Genomic DNA, 11,996 nt, shown 5'->3' on the forward strand with positions numbered 1-11,996 from the left:
ATTCTGTTTTGCTGATGGACTCCTTGTGCGTTCATCTTACCATATATAATTTCATTTCAATTACCTGTCGCATAGTAGGTGCTCAATAAATATTTGCTGTGGCTTTTAAGGAGAAAAACCAATACTGTAAATATAAGTTAAATTTGCCATCTTGAACTGGAAGGCTGGGACATCCTACTCAAATATATAAAAGAGGAGAACTTTTATTAGTCTTTTACATGAAACTCTAGTTTCATAAGTGACTCCAGCCTGTTCAAAGACTTACTTTGTCCATGTCTTTTTCACATAAATTCTAATTATTGTAGCGTAATAAATAGGTCTGGTGATTTCATAACTGGGTCCTATTTTTATCTTTGTGTAAATGATTCTGAGTTCCAAAAAGTCAAATATTCTCCTTATTTTTTTACCTTTTGCCTTTTATTACTACTATTATATGATAGCTTTTCTTATGAGCAAGACCATAAAATCAGTCTTCAGTATCTTTTTAAAATAATAACCATGCTTTAAATGTGACGTATGAGAAGTGAATTGCTTTTATAATTCAAAATAAGGCATCTATTTTAATCTAGTTCAGTGCTCATGATTTCTCTTTATTTTAAAAAATAAGTCACCGAGATTCAACTTGAAAGCCAATTGTCTATGGAGGCGCTAAAATTATTTGGTCTATTCAAGTGATAATGTACAGTAAAGTTTATCTATTTTTAAATAGTTGAAACATTAATCTGGAAGAAAGAGTTTTCATAAAATGATCCATACAAAATGCTTTGAAATAATATGAGGGGTCAGGGTGAACATTTAGTTCTAAAAGATTAAGGCTTTATTCTTTATAATGGTGAATGTATTATGGTGAATAGTCATGTTTAGCACTGAAGATGGGCCTAAGACTAAGGCGCATGTAGCGTCTACTTCATTCAAAGGAAGATGTTTTTATGCAAATCTGTAGTCTATTTGGTAACTTTTCAGACAGAAAGGAAAAGTCTTATATAGAAAAGAATTTTCTTAAGATAAAAGCCAGAGCTAGGTAATCAATTACTTTTTTTATTATTTTAGATGAGCATGTACTAGCTATTTTACACAAATAAATTTCCACTTAACAATTTATTTTTCTCCCTTAAATATGAATTATGTTTATATTTTACACAGGAACAGGACTTAAATAATATGACGTCTGGGTATAAAAAATTATAGGTATAAAACCTTTTTAGGTACAAACCAATTTCCAGATTTCCATTTCTACATGTCTAAGATGTCCCTTTTAATAGCTTCACACAGCAAGTACTGTACTAGTTTAACCTCAACACTCCTTATGTAATGGCCACATGTGGTATTGGGCTTTTCACAGTCCTGTCATATAGATGGGGAAAGTGAGACTTGGGAAGATTAATTTTGCTGCACACAATGACAACAACCTCTAAGGAGTAGTGCTTAATTCCAACCAGGTTGGTCTGATTCTCATCCCAAATATGGAGTCTGCCAAAAATACACACACATTTCAGCACTTTGCCATTCTAATAAATGCCTGGAAGCCAGGGGCCACTACTTGGGGCACCTCTCGTAATTTTAGAGACCAAAGATAACTTGTGTTGATCTCATGATGTCCTAATAAATTGAGTAGTAAAGTATTTACACAAATTTTTCTTTTCCTGGTGTATACATTTTTTTTTCTGGTCTCTGTATTAACTATCACAGCTTTCCTGCCAATGAATGTGCTTTTCTTAAACAGTGCCACAAATCATTTCAAGGAATGAATAACTGGGAACAAGAAATGATGTCTGTGTTGTGAGTTTTCCTCAAACTCAGTCTTAAAACCCATCCCCACAAGAACTCAGAGATCAGGTCCTAAAAAATGAAATAGCAGAAAACACGTCCAATATCCACATGAACGCTTCTTCAGGGAGATGATTTCCTCCAGAGGGAAGGAGGTTCAGAGGGCCTGTGAAGCAGACCACCAGGGAACTGGGAACTAAAGACACCATCTGGGAGGGTCTGGGCGGAACCAGGAGGTTGGGCTTGTGGCTTCTGTGGCCAGCCATCACTGCTGCCTCTCTGGCTGTGTTTCTCTACTCTGCTCCCAGTCCTCATGAACTAAGCAGCATGGCGCCAGCATGCCCTTTGCCATGATGGTCCTGTCTTGGAGCCAGCCGATGGTAGACAAAATGTTCTTAGAACAGGAGCCAAATCTACCTCTCCTGCTTGAAGCTTTGGGTGTTTGGTTTTGTGTCCAGCAATGAGAAACCTGCTGGGTGAATGGCCTGTCCATGGTGCTTGCTTTTCTTTGTGCAGAAGAGTCAGGAGGGAGCATTACACTGGAGACTGAAGCCTCCAGCACAGTACCTGCCAGTGAGTGAGTATTCTTATAAAAATCAGATTGAATAATTGTTGACTCTTCTCAAGGATCCACACTTTATATTAACCCCTCAAAGGCTCTGAGAAGCCCTACAATGAGGAATCAGTCTAACTTGGTGCATTTTTGCATTGCCAGCTTATTTGGTCATGGAGCAATTTTGCATGCATCTGGGACAAAATTATAGACAAAGCTAAATCTTCTGTCTTGATCATGTTTGAGCCTTAACTACAACAACAAAGCTCACTAACTTTAGAATAGATGTTTTTAAAATACAGAAAGGCTTGGGTGGACTCCTCAGCTGATTACAAGGAGTGCTGGTATAAGAAGATTCATTCTAACTTGCTTTACAGATGAAGAATCTAAGAAACAAAAGCAAAACACAACCTCATCAGAACTAGAGACAGAGCTGGGGTTAGGTTAAGGCTTTCACTGTTTTGCTTTTTCCCCTATATGCACCTTTGAGGAACAGGTACCCAATTGCAACGTAGTTATAAAACACATACAGAATCCACCAAAAAAAAAGTATATACACTTCAAGAAAAAGAAAAACTTGTGTGCATATTTTAATAATAAATTTATTAGCCACAGCCAGATAGCTCAGCAGATTAAAGCACCTGCTTAGGCAGAGCACAGAGGCTGGGGTTCCATCCCCAGTGTGCCATGGCGGCCCCATCCCTGGGGAGCACTGAGATAACAATTGACACTGGTTGTGGTGGCGCCTGCCTGTAATCCCAGCACTTGGGAAGCTGAAAACAAGATCACCACTATGAGTCTGATCTACATAGTGAGACCCTGTAGACCTTGTACCAAATACATTAAAAAAATATTGAGACATTATAAGACTAATACAAGTAATCTTCAGTCTTATAGCGACAAAAAGTGCTCACAGTGGTGGCCACAAGCTCCCAGACATTTATTGGTATGGCCAACTGCTTCTCAGTAACCTTGGTCACTGAGATTGCTGCACCTGCATTTTCAATTTCTTCTCTAAGGGCTGGCAGTATAGTGGGTTTTCTATGATGCACAGCATCCTCCAGGCTCCCCACACTAGGGTAACACCATCTGTTGAAAAAACATTGTACTATTTTTTTCCTCAAGTGTGTATGCATCTTTTGGCAGACTGTATTCTGAAAACAAGAGACTAATCTCAGGGTTATTCCTGCCTTCGGTGTTCAGCTACTGCAGTCACCTGTCCCCCTGTGTGGACATGGGGAGATGGCATGAAGTCTACAGTGCTAAAGTATCTTGGGTCTCTAGCAGCTGATATCATTTACTTTTCACATAGTTCAGCAGAATTTGAGTTTGCTAAATGCATACATTAGACATCAACCTTCGACCTATGAATTAGCAAAGGTAATATACATTTGAGGGGCAGAGTTAGAAAATTGCTTTTGGTGGGACAAACTCTCACTATAAGGATCCTAAATGGCAAATTGCTAGCTTCTCTCATTTGTTTACTTTCAAAATGTTTTCCAGTTAGAAGACTCAATTCACCAAAACAAAAGCATTTCCAGGCCCTAGCCAATGATCCATACAACGATGCTTCTGTGATCTTAGAGCATTCTCCCTTTCATTTCCTTGCATTTGTCTGGTTAACAAACCTTCATCATAAGAGCTGGAGATAAATCAGGAGATAAGTGTATTGGGGTGCTTCAACTAGAACTATTTTCCTTTTGGGGGGTAGGTGGATCTATAACTGAACCTTAACTGTAGGGCTTACAGTCTTCCTTAAAGCTAGTGAAAAGTCTCAAATCCTACCCCAGCATCCACTGATTCCAGCTATTCTGTTACTTTAAAGTTAATTATCTGCCCAGTCTGGTAAGTTTCTTCCTTGTATAGCCAGTTTGTATAAACGAGATTTCAGACTTTTAATGTTTTTTGCTAGAACATCCAAGTTTTGATCAGAGTCCTATTCAATAAAACTCTTCCCAGTTGCCTCTCTTTTCTTGGCTTTCCTGTGCTGGTAGGAGAGGGAGGGGGTGCTGTGAAGGGAGAGCACCAGAGAAGCACTGAGAGGCTGCCATCTGCTTGTAGGCATGGGGCCCTCAGTGCTGTGAGATCCGGGGCTCCCTGTGCATGACTCCCAGGTGGTTCTTTCCAAAGCTGCAGTGTCTCCTTTACTAAGCTCAAAGTTTAAACTCGATTACAATTGATAATTTATCTCATTAAATGTATATCATATAAAAAAGCACCATGACAGCTCTCTGTGGCTGTTTTATTATTACTGTTGCTGTTATCACTATTAATATTATTTTGTGACTTGCACCCAAGCCCCCCGCCATGAGTCACATTCTCAGCACTCTCATTTTTTGAGATCGGGCCTCACTAATTTTCCCAGATGTGGCTTGAACTTGTCATCCTCCAACCTCAGCATCCCAGAGTGCTGGATGCACAGGCATGTGCCATCACACCCAGAAATCATTCTTTTTTTTTTCTTTTTTGCAAAGTGTTGGAGATTAAACCCAGAGTCTTGCACAGGCTAGGGAACAGCTCTTTTATGAGCTACAACCTTAATTCTGTAATATGATTATTGAAGATTTGCCTGGTTAGAACCAGTGATGCCATCCAAGGAACTCTTCAAGCATAAAATGTACAGCTACTATGTAATATGCTCTATATTTTAAAGTTATATAAGTTAGATTTCCTGTTGCTGGATCATAGCCACCCCCAAAACTTATATAGGAGAGGTTTAATTTGTCTCATGTTTTAAGAGGATTCCTCACATGGTCAGTTGGCTTCCGAGCAGAACCATTGTAGTGGAACAGCACGGTGGAGTAAGCTGCCTAACTCCCAGCAGCTGGGAAGCAGAACGCAGAGGAACAGTACCAAAGAAGAAGGGGCAAAGGATCAGTCACAAATCACAGGGCTACATCTCTTTTGAGCCCACACACTCAAAAGTGTGCTCTTTGATCAGAAAATTTGGGGCACAACTGAGTTACATGATATTACAGTATGGGTTCTCTTATGTCCTGAGTCTTCACTGACCTTGAAAGGCTGGGGCCAAAATGTTGGCTTTCCTTGCAGCCCTTCTTTTTCTCTAATTTTTGGTCTGCAAACTTAGGTTGTTAGCCCTCCAGAAGAGAAGCTTATTATTACCTTGCAACATATGCAGTTCGATTTACCCTCTGTCTAAATATCAAACTTCTTAGGTATGACATGAAACAGGTATTTCCATCAAATATTGATATGCTAAACTTTAAGTCTCTGCAGAATATGAAGAAAAAATAATTTAAAAATAGGAATAAGCACATATTTTTACACAGAAATTTAGAAATTTAACCATATACAGCATTATAGCAGGACATCCTGTGACTTTTTTCCTTGTATCTTTTTTCATTTATTGCCCTTTATTAAAATCAAACAAACAAACAAACAAACTTTCACTTGAGAGACAGTATGGTAATAATTGATATGTCATGACAAGAAGTATACATTTAGAAGACCAGAATGACAGGCATTCCAAGCGTCACCCTTCTATTACACATTGCTATCTTCAGTACAGTTGCTTGATTCACAGGTATCAGCATGTACAGTTAGTCAGGGAGAGAATCCTACCAATTAACTGCTAGTTTCAAAACCCTGCTGAAGAGTCTCAGGATCATTGCCTTACCCATCTTGTGCATATAAATGTATGGCTTTGCCCCTGTCATGTTTCCCAGCTTTTCTCCTTGCCCTCTCCTTGTTGTCCAATTCTCAAGTTCTCCCTTTCCTTTTAATTGTGTTATACCTTTCTATTTGTATTTCTTCTTTTGAGTTCTTATAGTGGGGAGACTATACGATATTTAACTGTGAAAGGCTCAAGCCAACAACTTCTGTGGATAACCCGCTACTAAAAGGTGTGCTCTGGGAAGGCCCTGCACAAATTCCAAAGCCGACTGAGTTCATACTCTATCCTTACCACGAAAACTTCTGTTATTTATCTTTCTCAGATATGGAGACAAATTTACTAATTTTGGGAACAGATTTAGGGATAAGCAACACATTGTCAGAATTGGAGGTTCAAGTCAACTACATCCCATTTTCCTCCCAAAAAAGAAAGCACAGAGTCAAGATGGACTGTATCAGCTGGGAAAGCAAGATGCAAATGAAAGGGGCAGAGCGATTTTCTGTTTGGTCTTTAAGGTTTGTTTTTTAAAGTTTTTTTCAAACTGGCTTGAATCTAACAAGTGCTCTCTGGAATTAGAGTGGTAAAGTTCCAGCTTCAACTCTGCTATTTACAATCTGTTCAGACTTGGGAAAGAAACTTAACTTCTTGGAGTTTCAGTCCTCATCAAAAAATGGACTTAATGACAATAATAAAACTCACATGGGATCGTTGTAAGAAGTACCTGACGAGATGCCTGACACTGTACAAGTGCAGGGACACATTTGCTACTATCAAAAGAAAAGGAGATCATGCCAACCTCATGTCTTGGTTTGGATGATACACTCTGGTTACATAAGAGGCTACTATTGGTGGAAATTGAGGGAAAGGTATTTAGGAAGCCTTTCTACTACTGCTGCAATGCCTTGAGTCTAAAATTATCTTAAAATAAAAACCTAAGATGAAGAACAATAGCAATGACCAAGAGAAGTCCAGAGAAAACAAGAACAGTGCTGCCCATAATCAGACCCCAGATGGGCCGGACAGGCCTGGTTCAGGATGTGTCCATCTGGCTGCGGAACACCCAGGTGCCACCTGATCATAGCAAGAAGTACTTTCAGACCATAGAGCCCATTCTACTGATCTGCCTCTACTCACCATAGCCCTTTGACAGTGGTCTCCCATGGCCTTGGCAATGAGGATGGTCCCGGGAAGCTGGAGGCCTGACTACCAGCCTCGGGCAGTGAGAGCATTGAGGGCTGTCATCATAAGTCAACACTCTGACATTCCAATTTCATGACCCAAACTGAGGAGGTTTATGACAATGTTCTGCTTCCCCTCTGGAGCAGAAAGCTCAGGCTCAGGGTACCCAGGCTGCAGGAGATGTGGGATCATTGTCACTGGATCAAGGTGAGGCCAGATGGTGGGGCCTCCTAGAAGACAGCTAAGAAGCCTTGGCTCTCTCAGCTCCCCAGATGGAGGGCTCTGTGCTTTTCCAGTTCTGGCTTTAATTCCCTCCTAGTACAGCACAGTGTGGCCCAATAGAATTTTCACAGCAGTGGAAAGAATCCATTCTGTAAAGTTCACAACAGCGTCACTAGCCCCACGTGGCCGTAGAGCACTCAAAATATGGCTTGCACAACTGAAGAATAAAATTTTACATTGAGGTTCAATTAATATAAATTAAATAGCTACATGTGGAAGTGTTTGCAGCCCAAGTGGCAGCAGAAAAAAGCTTCTCCAGCAAACAAACACAATGGAGGAACTGCTTTCATGGAAGCCTTACTGGCTAGAAACGCATATATCCTTATCCTGACAAAAATGATAATAGCAGACATCAAAAAAGCCACTTCTTAAATGCCATAAATTGTGCAAAGTACTTAATAGGTATTATTTTATATAATCCTCCCAACACCCCCAGTTATTGTTCTAACAGCATCGAGCTCCTATTGAGCACTTGCCATATGTCAGACATGATTCAAAATGCTTACTTTTGCTTCATTTAATTCCCACATTGTAGTATTCATTCTGTGATGAATACTAATCCTACCCCACTTATAAACTGTGTGAGGCTTGTGTTTTAAAAAATTTAGTTGCTTTTTGTGCTGACTGTGCATACTGCTGAGTGTGACAAGTTGATATGTGTTTGCAGTGTGTACTAATCAAGTCATGTGGACTGATACTTGCATCTCCTCTAATAATTATCTTTTTTTTTTTGCATTGGAAACATTCAAAATCTTCTCTTCTTGCTATTTAAAAATAGATAATTCATTGTTGTTAACTAGATCTATCCAATTGTGCTATAGATTGGAACTTATTCTCCCCTCTGCGCTTTGATACCAGTCATTCACTCTTTTCCTCCTCCCTCCCTATGCAAGTTTCTTAATATTAGAACAGATGAAATATATGATCTAGACATAAAATTTAAGGCATATGCACTTTTTAAAAATAATGACAATAACATAAGTGCCCGTGTGGCCCACCACCCCCTTCAGCATCTGCGTGCTGCCAGGGCTTCAGCGGCCTGCTGGTGCCCTGCCCAAAGACTGCTCGCGTCACCGCACATCTAGTCACTTCCATAATTTTTTTCTGTGTTAACCATTTCCTAACTGTTTGGAAGTGGTTTTTCCAGCTACGTACAGATTCCTCAATGAACACAGATTTTTCTTTTCTTTTTTTTTTTTTTTCCAAACATCTCCAAGCACTTTCTTTCTTCAGGTTCTGAAGAACTTGACTTTGACTTTCAGAATTTGTCAGGAAACCTTCAACCACAACTAATGAAGCTGAGCACCAAGTAGCTTAAACAAATGGGAGGACTTCAGACATGGCCTGCCCTCCATAGCTGCTGCTTCTGCACGCTCAGGTGAACAACCTCAGGTGAAAAACACTATAGGAATTTGTGTCTGTGCCAGACATATGCAGACATTTTCTTGTCATCATTCCCTCAAGAATGTGGCATAACAGCTCCTTACATAGCACTTCCACAGCATTAGGTATCGTAAGTTATCTAGATGCAATTTGAAGTGCAGCATGCAGAAGATGTGTGTGGGTTATATAAAAATACAACTGCTTCCTATGAAGACTTGCCCATCAGGGGAGTTGGGTGCCCAGGAGGGCAGGCGCATGAGGTTTGTACTCAGGTGGTTTCCTTCTTTGCTAGGAACTCCTCGGGAGGGAGCCTCCAGCCACTCCTGACTGGTGATCTGCTTCTCATTTTATGTTTTCTTGGGGGTGTTGGGGGTACTTGTACTCTTCTCCTTTGCTCCAGTAATTCCAGCAGAAGTCCTAAGGCCAGGTCTCTGGACCACTGGGGTTATGTGTTCTCCAAGCTAATCCTGCTGGCTAGAGGGAGGAGCAGGCTCAGTGGAAAGGCTTGTGGTGAGGGTGTTATACAAGTGGGTGCAACCCCACCCAGACCACCGAACGGGGCAGGAAGGAATGGGTGTTGTGTGAGCAGGCAGTAGCTGTGTGTCCTGCTTCTGAGCAAGGTAGGGTTACTCTGTATCCACTTGTTAGCTGCTGGTTTGCATACCCCCAAGGCTCAAGAGGCAACAGAAGTATCTGTCATAGTTTTAATTGCTATAACAGAATACTCAAGACTGTGCAGAGTATAAGGAAAACAGGTTTCTTTTATCCCACTATTTTAGAGGCTGGCAAGTCCCAGAACATATTACAGACCTCTGCTCAGCTTCTGGGGAGGACTTCAAGCTACTTGCAGTCATGGAAGAAAATAGAAGGGCAAGTTGGTACACACAGAAGACACAAACACGGTAGGTACCCTCAGTTCATCAGGAGCCACTCGGCAGTGTGAGTACAGTCCTGTACAAGAGGCATTATCCTCTCTCGCTGATCCAATCTCCCCTAAAGGTTCCACCCCTCAGCACCACGATGGCAACCAGATTGCAATATGAGTCTTGGCGGTGGCAAACCATATTCCCAGCACAGCACTGTCTGTTCAAGGTCCTTTTCAGTCAGGAAAAGAGAGGGTGCTTCAAAGTGAATTATTCTATATTACCAGAAAAAAAAAACATTATAGAGGACTTTATCTCTAGATTTGCAGTCTTGATACACATACTCTCTGACTCTAAAATGCATTTTATGTGTTCAAATTGGATAGTTTTGCATCTATCTCCCTGCTTGATGACTACATATGTTCTCTATAGAGAAGAACGAGGTAAGTGAAACAGAAATTAGTGGGTACTATTTTAGAGATGTATAGCACAGGGCTCAGCAGAAAAAGTCAGAAACAAAAAGCAACCCATGATTACTCATAATAAAGATAACCACCAAACAATGAGGCCTTATGGGACTAAAATTATGAAATATTTATAGATCAGTTCATTTTGTTTGCAGTGGAAAACTGCAAGCCAGTTTTCACTTCTAATACTTTCTTTTAAGCTTTTATTAGAAGCTATGGAAACAAGTTTTTCTTTTTTTTTTTTTGTCTATGCAAATTGATTCACCTCTCATTTACTGACCTTTTCTTGGCATGTTCTTGGACTGTGGCCATGCCACTTGTACAAGAATGCAAAGAACCTGGTAATGAATTTTTTCAGATGATAACCTGAACTTGCATCAGTGAAAGCACAATTTGCAGAATTGTGGTAAAATATCAACGACAGTATTTAAACCTTAGAATAATTATATTTTTCAACAGGACCTCTAAAATGGAAGTAACACACCCTTTTCTATAGGCCTTTTCCCCAAGTTTGCATATAAATCACATTTTTGTAAACTGAATCATCATGTAGGGTCCCTGATAACTTAAGAATTTTGCAGTGAGTCATGAAATAATTTTAATATTAAAGAAGAAAGAAACTTCTAGGCTCTCTTGGATAAACTTCTCCATTTACAGATATGTTGATTGTGGGTACACAGTGAGAAATGTAAGATATATACATGATGAGTTTTTTCTGTATAATTGAAGATTTTGTTTTAGTATTTACTAAAGGGAAGGTGGACCAATAGGTCCAAAAGAAGATGCTTTTTAAAACTGTATTGTAGAGGAAATATAATTTGTCATCAATTATAAAGTTGAGGTATAATTAATTTAAACCTATTACTTTTTTAGTTACTCAACACAATGTATTTTTACAACTTAACTGCCACAAATGTGAAAGCAATGGAGTTTGTCAATTTCTCAAAACAAATGTATTTATTTTGTGTGACAAATAAAATTGTGTATGTTATCATGTACCTTACAACATGTTATATTGAAATGCATAGATTTTTTGTGTTCTCACTGTGGCAAAAAACAATGCAATTAGCGCGCTCTCTCTCTCTCTGTCTCTTTCTCTCTCTCTCTCTCTCTCTCTCTCTCTCTATATATATATATATATATATAATTAGGATACATACACAGCTACTTTCTCTTAGTTCATTGAGAAGAAAGATTTGTACTAATTGTTTAGACAAGATATCATGCACGTCTGCATCTTCTCCTCTGAATAACTACTAGGAAGACAGCAATATGCAATATATTAATTATTGTAACTGTCTTACTAACTTGTTCTGAAACTGTTTCATTGCTATTTTATCTCTTTTTCTCACTCAAATGAAAAGAAAAAGAAGAAGAACAACAAAAAAATGTCTATTAGGCCAGTCAGACAACTTAGCAGACTAAAGCGCCTTCTTAGGCAGAGAGCACGGTGGCTGGGTTCGATCTCTGGCATGCTGTGCTGATCCCGCCCCTGGCCTGCACTGACATGGTGATTGAGACTAGGCATGATGGTGTGAACCTGTAATCTGAGTGCTTGGGGGGAGAATCACTACGAGTCTGATCTGTATAGTGAGACCCTGTAGACTCTGTACTAAATACAAAAAAAAAAAAAAAGAAAGAAAAAGAAAGAAGAAAGAAAGAAAGAAAGAAAGAAAGAAAGAAAGAAAGAAAGAAAAGAAATGTCTATTCATCTCATTGCTCATTTTCTGCTTAGGTCTTTTATTTTGGGGTTCTAACTGTTTTGAGTTCTTTATATATTTAGATGTTAGTCCTCTGCCTGAAGAATAGCTGGCAATTTTTTTTCCATTGTGTTGGTTGTCTCTTCACTCTGTTGGTTGCTTCCTTTG

The sequence above is a fragment of the Octodon degus genome, unplaced genomic scaffold, assembly GCF_000260255.1.
Source record: "Octodon degus isolate 3935 unplaced genomic scaffold, OctDeg1.0 scaffold00030, whole genome shotgun sequence".
Classification (NCBI taxonomy): Eukaryota; Metazoa; Chordata; class Mammalia; order Rodentia; family Octodontidae; genus Octodon; species Octodon degus.